Below are 6,879 nucleotides of genomic sequence, written 5' to 3'. Positions count from 1 at the left end.
CATGTTAAGATGAAGGATGATGAAGGAGTAGAGCTTGTGTATCAAGCTGAAAGGTCAAGGCGACCTAAAAAGACCATCATCTCTACATTGCAGGCGATGAAGTTATTAGAAGATGTATGTCAAGGCTACCTTGCATCAGTACTAGATGTGGATGCAAATGTTACACCACTGGAGGAATTAGAGGTAGTCAAGGAATTCCCTGATGTCTTCCCAAATGATCTAACCCAGCTACCGCCTGACTGAGAGCTAGAGTTTGCCATTGATCTGATTCCTGGAGCTGCCCCAATGTCTAAAGCTCCATATAGAATGGCACCAGATGAATTAAAAGAGCTACAGACACAGTTGAAAGATTTGTTGAAAAAGGGGAGTGTCTCACTTTGGGGTGGACCAATCTTATTTATCAAGAAGAAGGATGGTAGTCTGCGTATGTGCATCGATTACCGAGAGCTAAACAAGTTGACCATTAAGAACCGGTATCCATTGTTGTGCATTGACGACCTTTTTGATCAACTGCAAGGTGCTAAAGTGTTTTCAAAGATTGATCTTAGATCGGGTTACTACCAACTCAAAATTAAGAGCAGTGACATACCAAAGACAGCTTTTAAAACTTGATATGGTCATTATGAATTCTTAGTACTATCTTTCAGGCTAACCAATGCACCGACTGCTTTTATGGATTTAGTGAATTGGGTATTTCACGATGTCCTCGATAAGTGGGTCATCATTTTCATTAATGACATCTTGATTTACTCGAATTTAGAAGAATAATATGCAAAACACCTGAGAATGGTACTACAGAGACTAAGAGAGCAACAGTTATATGCCAAATTCAGCAAATGTGAATTTTGGCTCAAGCAAGAGGATTCCTAGGACATGTGGTCTCAGAATGGGATTGAAGTGGACCCAGATAAAGTGAAAGTTGTAGTAGAGTGGAAAGAATGTAACAGAGATCAGAAGCTTCTTGGGCTTAGCAGGCTACTACCGACACTTCATCGATTTTTTTTTTCGAATTTCAGTGCCAATGACTAAGTTGACCAGGAAAGGTGTAAAGTTTGAGTGGTCAGAAGAATGTGAAAATAGCTTCCAAGAGTTGAAGCGGTTAGTGCCAGCTCCTGTATTGACCATTCCAAATGGTATAGGTGGGATGATAGTCTATACTGATGCTTCTAAGGTCGGGTTGGGTTATGTTCTCATGCAACGCGGTAAGGTGGTAGCATATGCATCCAGGAAACTTAAGGAGTATGAGAAGAACTACCCCACTTATGATTTAGAACTGGTAGCAGTCATATTTGTTTTGAAGATCTGGCGTTATTATCTATATGGGGAGAAGTGCGAGATATACAGTGATCACAAAAGCCTTAAGTACTTCTTCACCCAACGAGATTTAAAGATGAGGCACAGAAGATGGCTTGAGCTTATGAAGGACTATGATTGTGATATTCAGTATCACCCGGTAAGGCTAATGTGGTGGCTGACGCTCTAAATCGGAAGGCTTAGACTGTATGAATTTCGTACTGAGCTATCAGTCTAAAATTGATACAAGAAGTGGATGGATGAAATCCTTCTATATGAAGGAGCAACCTTGGAGCTTGAACGTCAACCAGAAAACCTTAAGCATTTGACTATACCCTTGACATTCTTACAGGTACATCCATCCATCAGACAAGAGGTGATAACAAAAAAATCTTTGGATCCGGAGCTGCAAAGGATCAGACTGAAAATTCAAGAGCAGACAATGAATGACCCTGACTTCATAATAGCCAATGATGGGGCATTACTATTTTGGGATAGGTTGTGTGTGCCCGATGACATGGAGATACAGGACAAGATTGTGAAGAAGGCACATAGTTCAGAATATTCACTTCATCCTGAAAGTACAAAGATGTATAAAGATCTTAAACAAAGCTAAAACCCCTTATGAGTTGTAGATTGGACACAAGCCTAGTATACAATATCTTAGGGTTTGAGGCTACGTTGCGCACATGAAAAGGCAATTGACAGACAAACTAAAATCAAGAAGTGATAGATGTTACTTTCTTAAATACCCCAAGACAACTAAGTGGTATTACTTTTATAACCCAAAAGATAAAAAAAATGCTATTTAGCATAAATGCGACATTTCTTGAGGAGGATACTATCACTCCTAGATCTGATCTTGTGGTCATCAGAGAGTTGATCAGTGACGATAATTTGTTAATTTCGGTTGAACCTATCATTGATATCCGTTATCTATGGGACCCCCTAGTGAGCCTCAACATAGTGGAGGACAATTATACCTCCAAATCGATATACTCTACTCATAAAGGAGGAAGGAAAAGTAAAAGAGTTCTACATAATATCTTATTTTTTTGGATTCAGATCCCGTCGATTATAGAGAGGCATTAGGTGATGTAGATGCACACCATTCGATTAATGTGATGCACTCTAAGATTAATTCTATGTATTCTAATCATGTTTAGACTCTTATGAATCCACCAGAAGGTGTAAAAGCCCATTGAATGTAATTGGATCTACAAGAGAAAGAAGGGCATGGATGAAAAAATAGAACATTTTAAAGCAAGATTGTAGCGAAATGGTGCATCCAACACCAAGGGGTAGATTATAATGAAACATTTTTACTAGTGGTAATAATAAGTCCATTTGGATTTTATTGTCTATAAGGCACACTATGATTATGAGATATGGCAAATGGATGTGTAAACTGTTTTACTAAATAGGTAACTTGAATAAGATATCTACATGCAGTAGCCAGAAGGGTTCACTTCTTTGGGAGAAGAGAACAAAGTGTGCAAGCTATTGAGAACCATTTATGAACTCAAGCAAGCATCAAGAAGTTGAAACATCCATTTTGATCAAATAGTTAAATCATTTGGCTTTTATCAAAATATGAAATAACTATGTGTACACAAGAAAATCAATAAAGGAGTACAATTTTTTCCTAGTCTTATATATGGATGATATATTATTAATTGAGAATGATATGGGTGTGATCTCTTCTGTAAATACGTGGTTGTCTTTTAATTTTTCATTGAAAGACTTAGGAGATGCAAAAATATTTTGAGCATCAAGCTTATGACAGCTCACAAGTGTAGGATTTTAGGATTATCACAGTCCAACTATATTGACAAAATTCTGGAAAAGAATACAAGATTCTAAGAAAGAAAGTGTTCCTTTCAAACATGAGATCACTCTCTTTAAATGTCCTTAGACCCCTAAGGATATTGAGGTTATAAAAAAGGTTCCTATGCTTCGACAATAGGAAGTCTAATGTGTACTAGACCAGATACTTGTCATACAGTTGGCATGGTGAATTGTTACCGATCAAAACCTAGGCCAAAACATTGGATTGTTATCAAGTGCATAATGAAATACTGGAGAATGATCATCGATTATTTCCTAGTGTATAGTTTAGATAATCTATTAGTTTTGGGATACACAGATTTTTATTTATAAACTGATAAGGATAATTAAGAGTTTACTTCAAGTATGCTTTTATGATGGGGGAGGGGTAGCCATATGAAAGACTGCTAAGAAAAAATAAATAGCAAACTTCACAATTGAAGTTATCATGGCCCGTTCACATAGAACCAAATCGGTGATCGAGTTTCCTCTGGGTAACCCAAAACCACCAGGATCATCTGTAACAGTAACCACAGCACAGCAAGCCACACGTAATCATGAAATATAATATAATAGTTTAGCAGATGTCTTGCCATAAATGATTACCTTTAATTTTCCATATACTTTTAATACCCAAATTGCTATACATAAAATATTTACATGTGGGCCCATAGGCATGATATTTACACAAGAAATAGCAATTTAACTATCAAAAGCACAAAAGGGAATTATACCAAAAGAATAAAAAAGAATACAGTAAATAGAATCTGTCACTACTGCCCTGTAACACAACCCTCACCTGGGCAACCGTCACCGTTTTTGAATTCTTCGGTGGCCCACCAATCCCCCACTGGGGTTTCATCAGTGGGACCTGGCACGGGTTCCACTACAGAGTATCTTACAAAATCATCTAAAAAGGTATATACACGAGTGGTGAGCTCACTAGCTCAGTAAATGGAAAGAAAGACCCACACAAGCAAATGCATTTCAAATGATACTTTATGCATAAGATTCATTTTAATTCTAGTCGACCTAAACAAATCATTCCAGGTCATAGGTAACGTGCTACTCACAACCACGATGCATGCATGCCTCGGGTATGAGATGCGTTCTCCATCCTGCGATATGCCTATAAGGTTGTCAGAGAAGGCCCACTATGAGCACTCAAAAAAATAAATTGTGGCCAAACCACAGCAGAAATGTAAATATTGGCCAAACCACAGCAGAAAAGTAAATCGTGGTCAAACCACAGCAAAAATTAAAAGCAATACGATTGCCCTCTGAGTTTCCAACTGTCCTAATAATCAGCCAGGCGTACTTCTAACCACCATGGCGGTCCGTGACCGACGCTTCCCTGAAATGATAACCCAACACATAAATCCCTGCTGGAAAGGGTCGTAGCATGAAAGAATATAAAACCCTAACCACATGCTCCTACATGAGATATGACAACCGCATAGTACTTTCGTGTCCCATTCCACGGTGTACCAATGCATTTGTTTCGAAGCCAACTATGGCATCTAATCTAGAAATCCCACACATGATCGGAAAACATCATCATCATCATCCATCATATGATAAATCCATGCTCAAGATTTCAAGCAAGTAATCATGCATATAGAATTTAAGATATAACATGTTTAGTTCTAAATGCATCATTCATTCATTAATCATATGCATGGGAATGGCAATCGAAATGTCAATATAGTCTATGAATCATAGGATGCCAAAAACACTCCAAAAATTAAAATCAAATCCCTCTCCTCACTTACCTATTTTCGTAGAAGAATCAGCACTCGCAGTACAGGTAAGATCTGGAGTGAGAAGATGAGTTTCTCGAAACCTAGCACAGATAAAGGGTTTAGAAAAACATCCAAATCGGGACTATAAATGACGTAGGATATAGACATGATGCGTATAATAGTGTGAAGAAGGTTATTGATGAGTTTGAGTTCAATCGAAACTCATTTGGGCTACAAGTGGGTCATACAAGTGGGTAGGAGAACCCATTTGTGTAGTCTGCCCAGACCAACGAGTCATACCCACCGGTTTTCTTAAATTTTACTGTTTTCCTTCTTCCTTCCATTCCAACTCTTGGAACCCTAATATGGTGGTTCCCACATCATTTCCCACACATTCTAAGCCTCATCTACCTGATTATACTATGTATCTAAGCCATTAATGCGATTTGGGGAAAGAAATCATACCTTCACTTGGAAAACCCCAAATCTTGGAATCCCCTTCCCAAACTCAAATGCCACTTTAATAATCTCCAAATCTTTGTTTCCCTTTTTAAATCCTTCAAGGAAAACACACAATAGTTTCATCATTCCCTAGATTCAACCACATATACAAAGGATTTCATCATACCTAAAGGGTTTATGGCGTTACATACCTTAGAGTGTAGATCTCAAGACACTGGACACTATTCTGACAACGAAAAGGTAAGGCTCGACTCCGGAATCCAAGGGGGAAACCTCCTCCCAAGTCTTCTTCTTCTTCTTTCCCTTGTCTCCCTCTTCTTTACTCCCCTCACCAACTTTGCTAAAATCATAAATGGGAGAGAGAAAAGGGGTTTAAGTATTATCTATACCTTGGTTCATAAATATCTTATAAGGCTTGTTTGGTTTTGCCCATTTACGAACCAAAACACATTAAATCGCGTTTTCGGATGGTGTAGCCGACATCATCTGGCATATAAGACCTCATTACGACGAGGAGGTCAAAACACACGTGCTCATCCAAGCCGGGCATGCTAGGGTCCACAATACCCCAATAGGGGGATCACCCTGGTGGGTCTCGAATCTACCAGTGACACCCACCAGTTGGCCAAACAAGTAAACCTTGCTGTATTTTGGAGAAAAACAAAGTCTTAACATGTACTTCACTCTCACCACGTGTTGTGGACCAAGTTCCTATCATTCAAATAGGATAATGTACCTTTCCTATTCATACATGGCCTTGTGATATGTGCAAGGGCACGGCTTAGGCGTTTGGATCATCTTGGGTACCAGCTCAATCCTATCCGGTCACCCCACATTTGACGTCACCATTGCAGTCATGTACCATAAGGCACCAGCATCAACCCATTTCGGTTCAGATCCTGTAAGACCAACCCGAACCAACAGATCAATAAACTGGGTTTAAAGAGTAGGGATCTACATCTACCCCCCCTTCTTTAAAAATTTCATCCTCGAAATTGAAGTCACCTGGTAGTCCGAAAAGATGAGGATATTTAGCCTAGATATTAGCTTATTTCTCCCAAGATGCTTCTTCAAGTGAACGATTGGCCCATCGCACCTTCACAAAAGCAATGGATCGATTGCGAAGAGTCTTTATCTTCCGGTCCAGGATTTCAGCAGGCTGCTCCTCATAAGTCATATCAGCCTCTAAGTACTCTGGTTCTATGGTTAACACGTGTGATGGATCATGTACATACCATTTCAACAATGGAACATGGAATACATTGTGCATGTTGCTGAAAGATGGTGGAAGGGCTAGCATATATGCTACTGAGCCAACCCGTTTTAAGATTTCAAACAGGACAATATACCTTGGACTCAACTTGCTCTTCCTGTGGAACCTGTGTAAGCCCTTGGTAGGAGAGATTTTTAGAAATACTTTCTCCCCTTCTTGGAATTCAATATCTTTTCTGCGGCTGTCCGCGTAGCTCTTTTGTCGGGTTTGAGCAGCCTTAATTTTCTCACGAATAACATCAACTTTATCGCAAGTCATCTGTATCATCTCTGACTCAAGCAT

Source organism: Macadamia integrifolia, unplaced genomic scaffold (genome assembly GCF_013358625.1).
Source record: "Macadamia integrifolia cultivar HAES 741 unplaced genomic scaffold, SCU_Mint_v3 scaffold870, whole genome shotgun sequence".
NCBI lineage: Eukaryota > Viridiplantae > Streptophyta > Magnoliopsida > Proteales > Proteaceae > Macadamia > Macadamia integrifolia.
The sequence above is the reverse complement of the archived record's forward strand: the minus strand, read 5'-3'. Positions refer to the sequence as shown.